Source organism: Adiantum capillus-veneris, chromosome 9 (genome assembly GCF_014529385.1).
Source record: "Adiantum capillus-veneris isolate H3 chromosome 9, ASM1452938v2, whole genome shotgun sequence".
Classification (NCBI taxonomy): Eukaryota; Viridiplantae; Streptophyta; class Polypodiopsida; order Polypodiales; family Pteridaceae; genus Adiantum; species Adiantum capillus-veneris.
Window position 1 is genome coordinate 155633909 of NC_140939.1, and position 17313 is coordinate 155651221.

Consider the following 17313-nt stretch of genomic DNA (forward strand, 5'->3'; position numbering starts at 1 on the left):
TACGAGTAGGGTAAGTAGAATCCAAGGTGGGATCTCAAGTCATTGCTCACTCCAAAAGGATCATCTATGAGTTGTTTATGTGAAGTTACTGAATTTCAGGTCTACAGCTTGAAACATCATCAAAAGACTGTCAACAATTGAATCTGGCTGGAGATTATGCTCATAAAAGTTTTATGAACTAGTGGGAAAGCTTAAGGATGCATTTGAGGTAAATTTTAAGAGTGCAAAGACTCAAATTATTTATATTTTCTTAAGAATTTGGGCCAAAGTAAGTTTTGACTTGACTCGGAGGCTTAAAACATTGAAAAATTTGCAAAAGATATTCATTTTAGGTCAAAAGTAAATAATCGTGATAATTTACTTTTAGCTCAAAATGAATCAAGATTGATACCAAAGACTCTATGCATGATTACAAACATCTTTTGTGAAGGCTCCGATAGAGTTTGGATTGCAAAACAGACCAAAAACTTGATAAAAACTGAAATCTGTACTGATTATCAAGAAATTGAGTTTGACTTGATAAATCTTGCTCAAATTTAGTGAAACTTGACTCAAAGGCTTAGTTTAAAGTGTTTAACATGTGTGTAAGCTCAGATGATCAATATTATGCTAAAATTTTCTAGAATTATTTACTTTTGTCTAATTTTCAAACTTTTTTGGCCATCCAAGCATACCACAAGTTCTATCATGTTGTATTGAGCACTCACATCAAATTTTGTAAGGTTTGGATCTTTAAAGTGGAAATTGTGGCTAGATTTGTAAAGTCAGTCTACAAACACAAAAATATTCGTGACAAATTGAGCAGAGTTTCTCCAAACTTGGTGAAACTTGTCCAGAGACTTCAACAAGGTGTCTATATGCCAGAACAATTCTAAAAAGTGAGAAACTCCACATATCAAGTTTGGTGAAATTTGAATCACAAAAGTGAGACTTAGGCCAGATTCTCAAAAACTGAGTCTATAGACACTAAACAGTTGATAACTTGGACAAATCTTGTTCAAACTTAGTGAAACTTGTCCAGAGACTTTAGCAAGGTCATTAGGAAGAGAATGGGGTCTAGGGGGGTCTCTTTATTTGGAAGTTTAAGAAAGTCAAAGCTCTAGTATTAAGAAAGAAATCAAAGGAGAGATTTTGAATTCAAACAGGCAAAACAACTAGTTTATTTGAATTCAAATTTTCCCCCCAAAATAAAATTTAAAATCTAGTGGACAAAACTATAACAAGTAACATATCTACGGAAAGAGCTCGGTGTGTAGATTATAGATCTATAATCTCTGCTCAAATCGGAGATTGTGCGTAGGAGTTATGGAAGGCCAAAAATCATAAAGTTGTCCCTCCCCTTTTTGGATGGGGGAAGTGTATCCTTTGACCATTCTTACACCTCTCTTACACGCCCACCATTCTTGCACACATGGCATGCACCTATTTGTCAAAATGTTAATCACCTCCATAATCTCATGGAAAATAAAGAGGCCCTCCTGGATCTCATCCTCTTCCTAATGTGTCTATATGGAAAAATAATTCTAAAAAGTGAGAAAAATTGAGAAAAGTAACTAATTGGATTATTTACATTTGCTCCAGAATTGAGATTTTTTGCACAACTAAGTATGCCACAAGGTCAAGCATATCAAGTAGACTCCACATATCAAGTTTGGTGGAATTTGGATCACAAAAGTGAGACTTAAGCCAGATTCTCAAAAACTGAGTCTGCAAACACTAAACAGTTGTGATAACTTGGACAAATCTTGTTCAAACCCAGTGAAACTTGTCCAAAGACTTCAACAAGGTGTCTATTTGGCAAAACAATTCTTAAAAGTGAGAAAAATTGAGAAAATTAAATAATTAGATTATTTACTTTTGAGCCCCAGAGACAAGATTTTAGACTTTTGAGCTTGTATAGTGTTAGAGAAACATAATACAAGGTCACGAGTCAAGTTTGGGTTCCATCAGATACAAATTAGTACGTGCTAACTCAGTTTCTAGGCTGCAAATTAGTCCTTTAGCTCTTTGCAAGGGTAGAATCTGGAAGTCTCATTTGTTGACTCACTTAGCTCAGATTGAAGAATCAGGTTGCAGGCAAATAATTGGGAGATGACAGGTGCTGAATTCAAGTCAAGTGAAAAAAAATGGATAACAATCCAATCCGCAGGTAAGTACTATATCCAAGGCTTAACAAGTCTATATGAACCTTAGATCTGGTCATACAATAGCAAATCAAGACATACTTGGAGAGACCGCTAGTAGGGTATCCACCGAAGAGAGTGTGAATCAAGGTGATCAATTGGAAAGTATATTTGAAGAAGTCCCAGATACTTGTTTCGACTCAACATCTGTAATGTATTCCTATTCGACTCAACCAGATAAACCGGAGAAAAAATCACATCAGATTTCAGATTAGGCTATTCAGAGCCCAAATTTTCATCATATCAAAATTACAATCAATACTGACACTTCTGAGCTAGAGTTAATGAAATCTTGTGAGTCTAAGAGAATCAACTACCAAAATTAATTTGGCAAAAGCGGTCTTATCAAACTCGAGTAGGAGTAATTTTGCTAATCAACACCAGGATATGCTAAGAGATAGTTCTTAGAGACCAAGACAACATGGAGTCAAGTCAAGCCGAGAGTTTAAATGCACAAGAACCAAAGCTAACTAGTAGTAGTAGTAGCAACACATACACAACTGCAACATAGTAAATTTTACATCTATATGGATACATTGGAGATAAGATTTTGTATAGAAATTTGGAAGGCCATAGGTATCTTATGACTAGAAAAAGCAACACACGAGCCAAGATCCTATTGATCAGAGTAAAGCCAGATTTGAAGAACTCCCAGATGTTCACAGACTTCAGCGGAGCTAGGTATTGCAAGCTCAAAGATGAGGTGCAAATAGAAGTGCAAAAGATGGATCCAAGTGGTTATAAAAACTTGCACAAGCCCGCAAAGCATCCATTTAGTGCATATGCAATCAGCATCATTGTACAAGAATTACATTGGTCAAATATATAGTCAAGGGCCAGTAATGGGATATCTAACATATCAACCAATTCAAGCCAATCTAATTAGAGAATCAAGTCAAAGACACTATAAAGATCAGGATGGAGTAGTCTACAACTTGATGCTCAATGTTTTAAAAGAATAAGCCAACAACTTGGTGAGTACAAAAGCTGAAACTTCTCAACTAGAGCTTGAAATGATAGAACCAAATGAAATACCACCAGTCATGGAATATTGCTCAGATTTGTTACCATATACATGTGGTAGTGATGTGTGTGAACACACTAGGACCGCCGGGGCATTTTTTCCCTCTTTAGGAGGTTTTTTTCTACGAGCATTGTATATATGCCCATCACTCTAGGGCTATCTATCTTTCCATTGCATACTAAGTAACACACTCTCTATTGTATACCTTGAGCTTCCTTCATCTTCTCCAAGCTGTGTGCGTTTCTCTGCAACCCCAATTCCAACAATTGGTATCAGAGCAGGTTCCATCCTCTCGGGCTTAGTCGCCAGCTGCTCCAGCACACACCTGCTCAGTTTTTCCGATTTCAATGAGCTTTGGCAAGCGTTCGCAAGTCGACAAAAATTTTGGGAAGGCTCGTAGAGCTTAGTCTGCTAAGATTTTTGATTCGGGCGCATTTCGGCCTTCGTTTCCACTACAGACAGTATTGCACATGCTATTTTGTAATTTTGTGCAGAATTTCTATCAATGCCGTTTTCTGCATAACAGTTGCCTCATAGTCTCTATGGTTTGTGCTATATAGCACGTGTTGTTCCTGCTCTGTTTCTCCTATTTGTGGGCAGTTTTCACATCAGGTGCAACATTTACCATGGCTGACAACAACACATATGTGTTCAAGATGTTTGCTGCTGAGGACAGGTTGGATGGGGACAACTACCCTATGTGGGTTTATATGATGCAACATGTTCTTGTGTCAAAGGGCGTCTAGAACATTGTGCAGGGCATTGATGTACGTCCTGGTTTTGAGGATGTAGGCGATGTTGAGGATGTTGCAAGTCTTGCTACAAGGATTGCTGCTATTAGAGTTGTTTTACCACGACAGAACAAGCTCGTTGGGATGTAAAGGATGCGCACATTCATGCATTGATTACGTTGTCTGTGAAGCGCACCATTGGTCCTCACATTCATTCAACAAAATCCGCAAAACAGGCTTGGGATATTCTAGCAGGTCTTTATGCAAGCCGCAATGAGGCTAAAATTGCTTTGCTACGTAAAGAGCTGGAGTCAAATATTATGCATGAGGAAGATGATATGGACACTTTCCTTACTGGTGTCAAGGATATCAATGAGAAACTTATTTTTGCAGGTGAAGTCATTTCAGACAGTTTCCTTGTGCAGACTATTCTTGATGCCTTACCAGATTTCTACCAAACTTTTGCTAGTACTTGGAGACTGATGACCCAAGGAAATCTTGAAGTTTTCAAGTTTGATGCATTATGCACATCACAGTTGCAAGAGTCACTTTCTAGAAAAAACAGAACTAGGCAGCGTGCAGTTGAACAGGCTTTTATTGCTTCTCAAAGAAAGGGTGGTAAGAGCAATGCGGCCACTTCTTATGGTTCTGCTACGAGTGGCAAAACTTCTGTTCCTAATTCTTCTACTGGCAGCAAATCATCTAGAAATTCTGGTGATAAGGGCAAAAAGAAGATGCATTGCCATTATTGTAAAGCTAATGATCACTTGATCAAGTCGTGTCCTAAGTTGAAGGCCAAAGAGTCTAAAAAGAAAGAGGGTTGTTCCACTGCAAATGCTGGTTTCACTACAAATGCTGGTTTCCAAAGGATGGCTCAGTTCGGGCCACATGCAGGTTGCAGCTTGTGCATAGTGATGTTTGTGGGCCCATGCAAACTCCGTCCTTGGGAAATTACCTGTACTTCGTGACTTTCATTGATGACTACTCCAGGCATGCATGGGTATTTCCGCTTAAAGCAAAGTCTGAAGTTTTTATGTGCTTCAAACAATTTCTGGCTATGGCTAAAAATGTCTCGAAATGTACTATGGGCACCCTCCATTCCGATCGAGGGTGGGAGTATATGTCTCATGAATTTAATGCATATCTGGCTAGTCGTGGGATAAAACACCAATGTACAATGCCTTATACACCTCAACAAAATGGTGTTGCTGAGAGGAAAAACAGGTGACTAACAAAAATGGCATGATGTATGGTCAAAAGTCAAGCTTTGCCGCATTCTTTTTGGCTTGCGACCATCATGTGTGCCACTTATGTACTTAACAGATGTCCTACAAAAGCTTTGCAGTCTATTACTCCATATGAAGCATGGCATGATAGAAAGCCTTCTATTGAGCACATGCGTGTTTTTGGCTGTTTGGCATATGCTTTGGTGCCATAAACACAGCGCAGAAAATTGGATGATAAGGCTGTCAAATGTATTTTTGTTGGTTATAGTGCTGAAAGCAAAGGTTACAGGTTATATCATCCACAAACAAAGCGTATTCTGGTTTCACGGGATGTAGTGTTTGTGGAAGATTTTGTTCAGCCCTTGTTGTCATGTACTAGAGACAGTAATGTAAGCTCACAGGACATTTAGGACACTTTGTTGCCTCTTTTCAGTGGTGGAAATACGAATGTAATTTCCAATGAGGCAAATGTACAGCCTATGGGGGTCTCTGAAAATGTTACAAATCAGCCTATTACTAATGCAGAGATGTACATGATGTACTTGATGAGGAAAGGGCTGAAAATGAGCAGGCTAGAGGTATGCCAAAATGGCTGATGCACACTTTACGTGACAGTAAATTGGATGCACCTTTGTCTAGTCATACTCTTTCAGGCTGTGGCCATGCATCTTATGCATCAATTTGTTATGCTTTGGCTGTGACTAGCTTACATGATGTTGAGGAGCCTCTGTCTTTTGATGAAGCACAGAATTCAAAAAATTGGTTGGCTACCATGCAATCAGAATATGATGCACTTATAGAAAATGTCACATGGAATTTATGTGATTTGCCTCCTGGAAAAAAGGCCATTGGTACGAAGTGGGTTTACAAGTTGAAACGCAAGCCGGATGGTGAGATCGATCGCCATAAGGCTCGACTTGTTGCAAAGGGTTATGCACAGAAAAAAGGCATAGATTATGAAGAGACTTTTGCTCCCACTTTCCGTATGACTACAGTACGTTTTCTATGTGCATTGGCATCTCTTTTTGGTTGGGATGTACACCAATCAGACATTGTTACTGCTTTCTTGAATGGTGACATATTTGAGGAAGTTTATGTAACGCAGCCTCGTGGTTTTGTCATAAAAGGACAAGAGGACAAAGTGTGAAGATGTAAGAAGGCTTTGTATGGGTTGAAGCAATCTCCTCATGCTTGGTATGAGAAAGCTGATACTCATTTGGTTAAATGAGGCTTTTGTAATAGTCCAACAGAAACACGTTGTATGTAAAGCGTGAGGGTGATGTACTTCTCATTGTGGTTCTATATGTGGATGATTTGATGATCACTCGACCAAATTAGACACATATTGTTGAATTTAAGGCTGATTTGAATGCTACTTTCAAGATGAAAGATTTGGGGCTGTTGCATCATTACTTGGGTATACAATTTAAGCAGTGTGATGGTGGAATTGTCTTGTGTCAGAAAAGTTACATAGAGACATTGCTATGTAAGTTTGGACTTGAGGGTTGAAAACCTATTGCCACTCACATTGAAACAGGTTTGAAGTTGAGTCTACATGGTGCTGGCGATCCTGCTGATGTCACTCTTTACCAAACGATTGTTGGCTGCCTCATTTATGTATGCAACACGAGGCCAGATATTCAGTTTGCAGTCTCACAGGTCAGCAGATTTATGCATAGCCCAGGGTCTAAGCATTGGCAGTCTGTTAAGAGGATTTTCTTCTACCATAGTGGCACTTTACACCTTGGCTTCTTTTATGCCAAGGGGGGATCATTGTCGCCAGACTTACATGCTTTTTCGGACTCAGATTGGGATGGTTGTTTTGACACGCGAGTGTCCACAAGTGGTTTTTGTTTCATGCTTGGCAATTCATGTATATCATGGTTGAACAAGAAGCAACCTACTGTGGCCACTTCGAGTTGTGAGACTGAGTACAAGGTAGTCTTCACAGCTACAGTTGAGTGTGTATGGCTCAGACGCCTTATGGCTGATTTGGGTGTTGGACAGGACACTTCCAACACTATCTACACTGACAGTTAGAGTGCATTGGCAGTTGCAAGGAACCAAGTTTCTCATGCTCACACAAAGCACAATGAGGTGCATTACCACTATGTCAGGGAGAGGCTCTCATCAGGAGAGATCAGCTTGGCTTATGTGCCAACATAGGAAAACCTTGCAGATCTTTTCACAAAGGCATTGTGTCGTGAGAATCTTGAAGCTTTTCACAAAGCTTTGGGCTTACTCCCATTTGTGGATTGATCATGTCCTCAGGGCATGGCACTTCCCTTTAGTCATGTGTCAGCTCTCGTTTACCACATCACTCCAGGGGGGATTTGTTACCATATACATGTGATAGTGATGTGTGTGAACATACTAGGACCGCCGGGGCACTTTTTCCCTCACTTGGAGGTTTTTCCCTTTGAGCATTGTATTGAGGCGGTCCGGGGCGGGCAACAAGAAGAGCAACCTCTAGACACCCTTCAAGGCTCCCGTGCTGCTCAATTGGGTTGGGGTTGGAAAAAACAACAAACACACACACAAACCCGCAACCTAACCCTACACAAATTTGGGGCACCACCTAGTTTTGGATGCGAACTAGGACGCGTAGAGAGAGAGAGAGAGAGAGAGAGAGAGAGAGAGAGAGAGAGAGAGAGAGAGAGAGAGAGAGAGAGAGAGAGAGAGAGAGAGAGAGAGAGAGAGCTCGGGCTGATTTGAAACGTATCGGCAATGATCAAGCAAACACAACTATATATTTAAGAAAGAGAGAGAAAGGGGGAGGGGGTGCTTGTTGCATTAATACCTTCTTACAAATCTGTCATGAAAAATCAAAGTGAGATTAGTATTTGTTCAACATAGCTTGCGTAAATTTCACCACGAGACATCACAAGAAAAGCCACCCCAATCACTGTCTTAAGGCCAGGGGAGTCCTCTCCACCCTGTCGCCCTCTTACAGTATGTGGGATTTATGGCTAGATTGACGACAACACTAGAGACAAGCTATCAAGAACTTAACAAAAAACACCAAGACACTTACGCATCATTGTTGTCCATTACTTCACGTTGAAAGGGAGACAAAGTATCCAAGCTTAGTCCAAATCCACCCTCCTTGATTCAGCGAATGTTGGGCTTACACTAGTAGGAGAAATGATAGATTTCCTACTCTCAATTGAATGATCACTCTCTCTCTTACAATGGCATAGAGTTCCCTTGCTAATCCCCTATTACAACACATGCACATGCATAAGACAATGAGCTTCCACTCAAGAGCTCCTTCTAGAGAGGTTGAGCTTGGCTTCTCAAGCTATAGCATAGTGCTCTTGCTTATGGCTCCCCTTTTTGTGCTAGCTACACCCTCCTTTTATAGCAATTTTGAAGGCTAGGGTTACTCCTCTAACCATGGTTGGGTTAGATTTTCAGCCATTTATCTAATTTCTTTTGCTTGGAATTATCAAGAAGTTGGTGGGGAAAGAGAGAGGAGAGAAATGGAGGTGATAGGACTTTTCATAGTGGGTTAGTGTTAGTAGAGTTAGTATTAATTTACAAATGGAATTGGATATTTACAATGGGAGTATCCATGTAGGATACAAATAAGGAAGAAAAACTCTTAAGAGGTAAGAAAAGGTGGATTTCTTACAAGGTTGATGCTCCAAGTGTCTTGAGTAGGGCCGATTTTGACGCTTGTTGACGGTCCACTAGCTTTGACGGTACATTTTTTCTCCACTCTTGACCTTCCTTGAGAGACAAGGTAATTGAAGCTGAGTAATCAACCACCATGATGTTGTCTTTTAAGAGAAGAGGCTGAATTTTGTGGTTTTTTTGAAAGATATGGGTAACTTGGAGGAGGAAAAATGAGACTAGGTGGTCAATTTTGGAATGGAATTGTGTGTGGGAGGTATGAGTTCACCATGGTTTCTCTTATTCTTCAAGGTTGAGGAGAAGGTGAGTAGTGTGCAGAGAGGAGTGGTGAGAGAGATGGGGATGATGAGTGGAGAAGTGTGTGTGAAAGAGGAAAATGATAAAGTGGAAGAGAGAGTGTGGCTGCATAGCATGGAAAAACTGGGGTCCACTAAAAAAATCATAGCTCACATCTCGTAGCTCAAAAAAATATGAAAAAATTTGAGGCAAAAGTTCAACCCACGAGCTTCAACTTTTGTTTGTATCACCTTTTCAAATTCGGAGAGCAAGTGAACTTTAAAAATTCAGCAAAACCGACCGTTTTTTTCCACTGCAAAGGTCCTTGTGGGGCCCTTCTTTGGATGATTCTTTTGAATACCTCCAAGAGTGAGCCCTCCATAGTGCATGTATGCATGCCACCTACCCTTGACCTTATTTGGTAGGTCTATAATTGAAGATATTGTTGAGATCATGATATAAGTGAATAGTACAACTAAGAAAATCAAATATTGAGGGGTCTAAAAAATATGTACATGTCAAATATAAATAATATAGGTGGAAAAATATAAAGGGGTCAAAATAAATATCTCTCATTATAAGTCTACCATAAAAAGATGAATATTTTTGGTGGTCTAATTTATGAGAGTAATAGAGAATATATGTAGGAAGGAAAAAATCACAATAGTGAAAAAAGTATACACATAAATAGAACTAGTTTTTTTTGGATTTTTGTTGGGATGGAGTTACACCAAATATAAAAGAAGCTTACATGAAATTATTTCTATATGGAATAAAGAGTATGAAAAATGGTAAGAAAAATTGTGGTAATGGTGAGGCAATGTACAGAGCATAAATAACACACACCTAGGTAGAAATATTTAAAATAAATACCAAAATAATTATGAAAAAAATATTTTATTTAGGCCCTATATACAAAGAAATATTTAAATACGCATGGGCCATAATATACTTATATTTTTGATTTTATTTTATTATTATTTTATTTTTTGGCTCAACTAGCCCAATGACTAGCTAATTGAGGGTTTTTTAAGAATATATGGGAAAAGTCCCGTGACTCACGCACGCCTATATACAGTGAAAGGGTGAGGGTAACCACAGTGTTTGAGTGATTTGATAGGGGGGGATAACTCACTATGGCAATCACAGAGAGCCGAAAAATGGCTATCAATAGCCCTCCCCCAGGATGATGGTATATTCATGTACCATGATAAAGAATCTTTTCCAAAGAGAGTGCTTCAGAGTCCTTGACAAGATCTTCATTGTTTGGCCCCTTGGAATTTTGGTTTGTGTTACACTCATGCTTCATGTAACAATACTTACATGAGACAGCGGCCTTTGGACAAATCTTTGGTAGATCCTTTGGTAGAAGGCGACTCAAATAGGGCTTCAAGCGATACCCGTTTACCTTCCTGGAGTGCTCTTTACCGTTCAAGTCCATAAGCTGATAGTAACTAGAATTGAAATCCTTCTTGACTATGTATGGCCCTTGCCATCTAGTTTCAAATTTGGCATCAAAACAATTATCGAGTCGATTGTCATACCTTAGCACAAGATCTCCTTCATTGATGCCTTTGTCCTTCAGTTTCTTGTCAAGCTTCTTTTTTGTCTGTGTGGCTTTCCTCTTATAGCACTCGTATGCTGCTTCTCTTTTCCACTCAAGCTCAACTAAGGTGAGAAGTCGATCCATCCATGCTTCTTGATCATCTTGTGCTGATTTGCCATGAAGTCGCATTGTTGGAATGTTTAGCTCAATTGGCTGTAAAGCCTCTTGACCATAGACCAAGTGAAATGGTGTGAACTCCGTGGCTTCCCTATATGTGGTTCGATACGCCCACAAGGCACCATCCAAGAAGTCATCCCACAACTTTGTCTTGTTTTTCACCATCTTTCTAATGATGCCTGCAATGACACCATTAGCTTTTTCTACCAAACCATTTGATTGGGGATAGTAGGGTGTACTGTGACGATGTAGAATGTGAAGTTCTTCACAGACTTCTGTGAGCAATCCCTTTCTAAACCCTGGACCATTATCAAAAACAATCTCCAAAGGTGTGCCAAATCTGCAACAAATGTGATTGTACACAAACTTGCTAACTGTCCTCTCATTCACTCTTGCCACACTTTGAGCTTCCACCCACTTAGTCATATAGTCTACAACCACTAGAATGTAGACTTTACCATTTTTTGTCCTAGGAAGAGGACCCATAGCATCAATGCCCCACTTTTCAAAGGGTCCATTTGCAAGCACTATTTGCCTGGGGCCATGCACCAATCTTCTATTTCCATTTATGTGACAATTGTGATAGCTTTTACACCAATGTTGAACATCCACATGCAAGCTTGGCCAAACATACCCCATAAGCAAAATCTTCTTCACAGTTGATTCTTGGGCGAAATGACCACCACATGCCTCTTCATGCAAACCTTTTAGAATGGTTGGAATTTCCTCGATAGTTGGTACTCTTCTGCACACTTGATCCTTCCCTCTTTGATAGAGGGAGCCTTCTAGGAAGAGATATGCGCTTGCCTTCTTCATGAGTCTCCTCTTTTGAGCCTTTGTGAAGTCTTGTGGAAACTCGCCCTCCAAAATGTAGCTAATAATGGGAGTCAATGACTCCAATCCCTGGTATCTCGGTTGCTTGACAGATGCTGCCACCATGATGACCTGCACTTCTTTCTCAACACATGTAACTACTTGCTGTGCAAGTAAATCGGCATCTTCATTCTGTTTCCTAGGAATATGATATAGTTACACTTCTTCAAATTGATTAAACAATCTACGAATGGCATGAACTTTTGTTTGTAAGCTTTCATTCTTGCATGCCCAAATGCCTAAAATCTGTTTAACAATGAGAAGTGCATCTCCCTTTACCATGAGGCGTTGTATCCCTTGGCCAATGCACATCTTCAAACCATGAATTAGTGTGTCGTATTCTACTTCATTGTTGCTAGCTGAACTTGGTAGATTGAACTTCTCTTTCATGACCACCTCTCCACTTGGGTTGAGCAACACTAGCCCTCCCCCTGCTTTTCCTGTGGCTCGACGAAAAGCTCCATCAAAGAACAAGGTAAAAGCATTAGGAATACTTTTTGGTGGTGGCAATGGTAGGGTCTTTACTTCAGGCACCTTAATCTCCTTTTCATGCACCCTATAAGTGAGAATCCCTGCCAATTGTGCACGCACACTATCTTCTACCTTGAAAGAGTATTGAAACTCTTGCAACTCCATAATCCACTTTGAGATCCTAGTACTAAGATTCATTTGAGATGACACCCAAGGGAACAAATTCTCTGCAGTGAGAATTACAAAAGGTTTTGGTAGCAGGTAGGATCTAAACTTTCTCACCGCAAACATGAGAGAAAGCATCATGAGTTCTGCTTCTGTGTAGTCTCTCTCCAAAGCATTCATGACCCTACTAGCAAAGTAGATGGGTCGCATCCTTGTACTGTGGGGATCTTGTTGTAGCAACACAGCACCAATTGTTTCCCTTCCAACACTAGAGCTAACAAAGAATGTGTACTCCCAACAAGGAGGCATGAGTGTTGGTAGCTCTGACAAAATGACTTTAATGTTACAAAAATACTCTTCAAGCTCATCAGACCATGAAAATTCTACTTGTTGTGTCAACTTTTGCAAAGGATGAAGCAACTCCGAAGCTAAGTGAATAAAGCGTGACATATACTTCACTTTTTGAATGAATGATATGACCTCTTTGAGATTCTTGGGTGAGGGGAGCTCAATAAGAGCCTTTGCCTTTGAAGGATCCACCTCAATGCCTTTATAGGAAACCTTGTGACCAAGCAAGATCACTTCATCCTCAGCTATGTGACACTTGTCGGGGTTGAGTTGACCTCCCATGTCATAGAGCTTCTTTAAACCTTCTTCTACCCTTTGTAGATGCAATGATTTTGAGCTATAAATGCAGAAATCATCAATGAACACCCTAATTGACTTTCCAAAGAATGCTTGAAACACCATGTTCATGAAACGTTGGAATGTTGCACGAGCATTTGTCAGACCAAATGGCATGACTCTAAAAGCATAACAACCCCAAGGAGTGATAAAGGTTGTTTTCAATTGATCTTCCAATGCGATACCTATTTGAAAGTAGCCTGAGTAGCCATCACACACAGTGTACTTCTCATGACCAGCTACCTCATTTAGTATCTCATCCTGAAATGGGAGGGGAAAGTGATCTCTTTTTGTTGCCTCATTGAGTGGACGGTAATCCACACACACCCTCCACTTTCCGTTTTTCTTAGGAGTGACAACAACGGGAGAGACCCACTCTGAATTCTCCACTGGATAAATGAAACCTGCTGCTAGAAGCTTTCTTACCTCCTTGAGTAAAGCCTGCTCCTTGATGACTCCTAGCCTTCGTAGCTTCTGAGCCTTAGGTGTGGCCTCTGGCTTCAACTCAATTTTGTGTTGAACAGCATCTACTCCACGCACATCGGTGTAGTCTTTAGCAAAAAGCCTAGGAAACTTCCTTAGCACACATTTGAACTCCTCTCTTTCATCCTTTGTAAGTGTTGTTGATAGCATACCTTCCAGCATCCCTTCATCTTGAACACCTTCATTCTCTTGAGGACCTACCTCCTCCAAGCCTTGACAAGAGGTCTCTTGGTTGCTTGGCTTAAACCTTACCCCCATGACTTCGATGGAAGACTCCTCTTCAGTAATGCTGCCGCTACTTTCTTCTTCTGAAGTGCTATCGGTCCAACCTTCTTCCGTCTCACTTTGAGATGATTCTTCATGGAGCTCCTCTTGGCGTTGCTCCTTCATGTCAAAGACAACCTTCTTATGATTGTCATTCCTGCAAATTAATTTCCCACTCTCCCAATCCTGCAAAGCTTGCATTTTCATTAGCCATGGTCTTCCTAGGATAAATGGATAACCACTTCCCTTGGTCGACATAACATAAAAATCCACCGCTTTCTTAATGCCAAAGGCCACTACAAAGACATTTTTACAAATGCCTACACACCTAGCCTTGCTATTGTTTGCCATCCTGACTTTGATTTCAGGTGTCTCATGGATGTGCATGCCTAGTCTTTGCACGAGCCCCTCTGTCATGATGCAAATTTGTGCACCCCCATCCACTAGACCTTTCCTAACCAATCTTCCTTTGATGTAACAGTCTAGCACCGGTGTAATGTTCTCATTCATTTCAGCATGTGCAATTTTTACAACAGGAAAACTCTCTTTTACCTTTCTCCTAGTGCTAACTGCCTTTGTTAAATCCCTCCTAACTTGTGGGCATAATGCAAGAAACTGAGGCCATGAGATATCAGGACCCTTACCTCGCATGTCTTCCAACAGGTTGTATGGAGCCATACCATGTCCAAGAGGGAAGTCTTGGAGATTGATACGACGTCGAGTCCTCTTAGCTTCCTTGGTCTCCTTTGCCTTCTTGCCTTGTCCATGGTCACTCTGTGATGGGACACCCTCTTTCTCTTTACCTTTTCCTCGGCCACGCTTAATGCCATTGGCTTCCATGTCAACCTCATTTGAGTTTGTCACCTCTACCACATGCACATTTGGATCTGGCAAAGGTGGAACTCCTTCTACCCCTTGTGGAGGTGGTCTTGGTCCATTTGGTCTTTGTAGAAGCCTTGATTGTTGACCAGTTCCTTCACCTGCATTCATCACTGGGTAATTCAAGTTAGGTCTCCCTGGCTCCCCACGGGGCCAAGGACAATTATACATCCCATGTCCAGACTCTCCGCAATTCCAACATTGCAACACTCTCCTAGGTCGTGGATCTCGCTCTTTAGACTTCTTTGCTTGTCCCTTTGGACCTACATCTTGTGCAAGGTGAATTGACAGGCTGCTTAAAGATTCGTTTAACTTCTCAATTACTTCCGCCGTTACCTCAGGAAGCTCCCTCGATGTTGATGCTTGTGACTTACCTTTGGGTCTAAGACCTTCTATTGGAACCTCTCCCCTTAAGCACTTGAGTTTCCTATATTTCTCAGCAGCCCTAGTTTCAGCTGCATCAAAGGTAGCAGGTGCACCCGCCTCAACTTTTACCTTAAGGTCAGGAAAGAGTCCGGCTATGAACCTCTCCTTCTTTAGAAATTCTGCACCATCACCAGGGTTAGCAACATTTCGTATCCATAGAGCCCAAAGACTTAGAAACTCTTGCTTGTACAAGTAGTAGTCATCTAAGTCTTTTTGCTTATGAGAAACAATGTCTTGCCATAGTTTTTGAGTGTTTTGGGGATCAAAGAAGTATCTCTTAAAATGATTCAAAACTTCTGTGTAATTCCCCTTAACTTCCTCAGGCAAAGAGTCAAACCAAGTACTAGCATCTTTCCTAAGGACCACCTCAAACATTTCTACACGTTCTTGATCGGTTACTATCCTCTTGATACGGCAAGACATCTTGAAATTTGCTAAAAATAATTCTGCATCCTCTCCAAGCTCTCCAAAGAAAAGAGGATATCCAGACATTTGGCGTTGGCTTTCCATTATTATGAAAGATTACAACCCGAGTTACAATAAGGGATACAATAGAGATTTAGAACCACTCGCCTGCAAATGAAGAAGTGAGAAAATACCACTCTAGGTTTTCTTCTTCAGCTATCCAAGCTTCAATAAGGTCTCGATTTGTTTGATCAAAACAAAAAGGTAGACTATTGATGAGCTCTAAGAAGGGTTGAAATTCTTCAAAGCTAAGGCGATAAACAGAAATCTCTAGAACTTCATTTTCTGGATCCAAAAGAGCAACCACGTCCCAAGTGATAAATTGCACTTGCTCTACAATTCCCAACGCACAAGCGGTTTGTATAAAAACTAGATCTTCATGCTCGTCGAAGGCCGTGAGAAAGTAGCAATTGACTAGGAGCTCCTTTCCTTCGAGTTCCACACAGTCGGAGTGAGGCAACCTTCTCACAATTTCATAAAGAACATCCTCATCAAGTCCAATCAAGTTTGCAAGATTTAAAGACTCCACTTGTGCTACAAAATTCCTGGACAAAAACTCCTTAGGATTATGGTTAAATAATTCAAAAGCATAAAGAGATTTACAATGTCTCTATGAACAAAGTGTCATAGAAAGTAGAGAAGGATGAGAATTTATACAAATTTGCAATCTTCTCTATGCTCTCTTTATTAAGACAAGCTCTGAATAGCTCCCTATCTCCTTTGTTGAAAGCGAAAGGAAGACTATTAATAAGACGCAAATGAGGGAAAAATTCACCAAATGTGAGTCTATGAAGCATGAACTCTGGCCGCAAGTTTCCTGAAGAGTCTTCCTCAATAGTGAAATGCACTCGCCAAACGCCAAATTTCACTCTATTTATCAATCTTAGGGCACACACTAGTTGGATGAATGCGTGGTCTTCCTTAGTGCCCAACAACAAGAGGAAAATGGAATCCACGTGTAGGACCTTCCGTCTTAACTTCACCACCCTCTTGTTATGAGGGAGACGCCTTACTACTTGCTCCTGCAACTCAATGGTAATAGAGCTAGATCTCTAAGGATTGAACTTTCACTGCACATACATTCCCAGTTAGAACAATTGATCGTTTTTTTGTTTCTTGTAACAACTTGGACAAAGAAAAAACAAACATACACACTATTTTGCCGGGCTGCACTTCATTTTAAAATAAAATGAACACATGTACATCAAAAGAAGTGTGGTAGTTGATGAAAGGTAGAATGACACGGTTTGGTGATGCAAGAATTTCTCCTGCTCTTTGGGCACCAAACATGAACACCATTCGTTGTTGAAAATGGATCTTTCTACTAATTGCAACGTTTATTCTAATGTGTGGAGTAAAATGAAAGGGAAAAACCTCTATTCCTGGGCCATTATCCATGGCCTATGCATGTCCTAATGCTTAAAATAACACAAAAATATAGACGTCCAAGCTAATATCGTACCTAATGAGAGGCAAAATAAAAGGATTTACCGAAGTGTTTATCTCGGCTAACCTAAGAGGACCTAAAATTCTACGAATGACACGTTGAAATTGAAACTTAGTACTAACAATTATGTGTACCTTTTGCCTTGCAATGGGAATAAAGGGATCATACAAATTCTCGTGATTCATGCAAGCTACTTGATTATGCTAAAGGTTGAGCCTTCACAAAACATACACAAGCCTGTCCTCCGTGGGGGCACCAATTTGAGGCGGTCCGGGGCGGGTAACAAGAAGAGCAACCTCTAGACACCCTTCAAGGCTCCCGTGCTGCTCAATTGGGTTGGTGTTGGAAAAAACAACA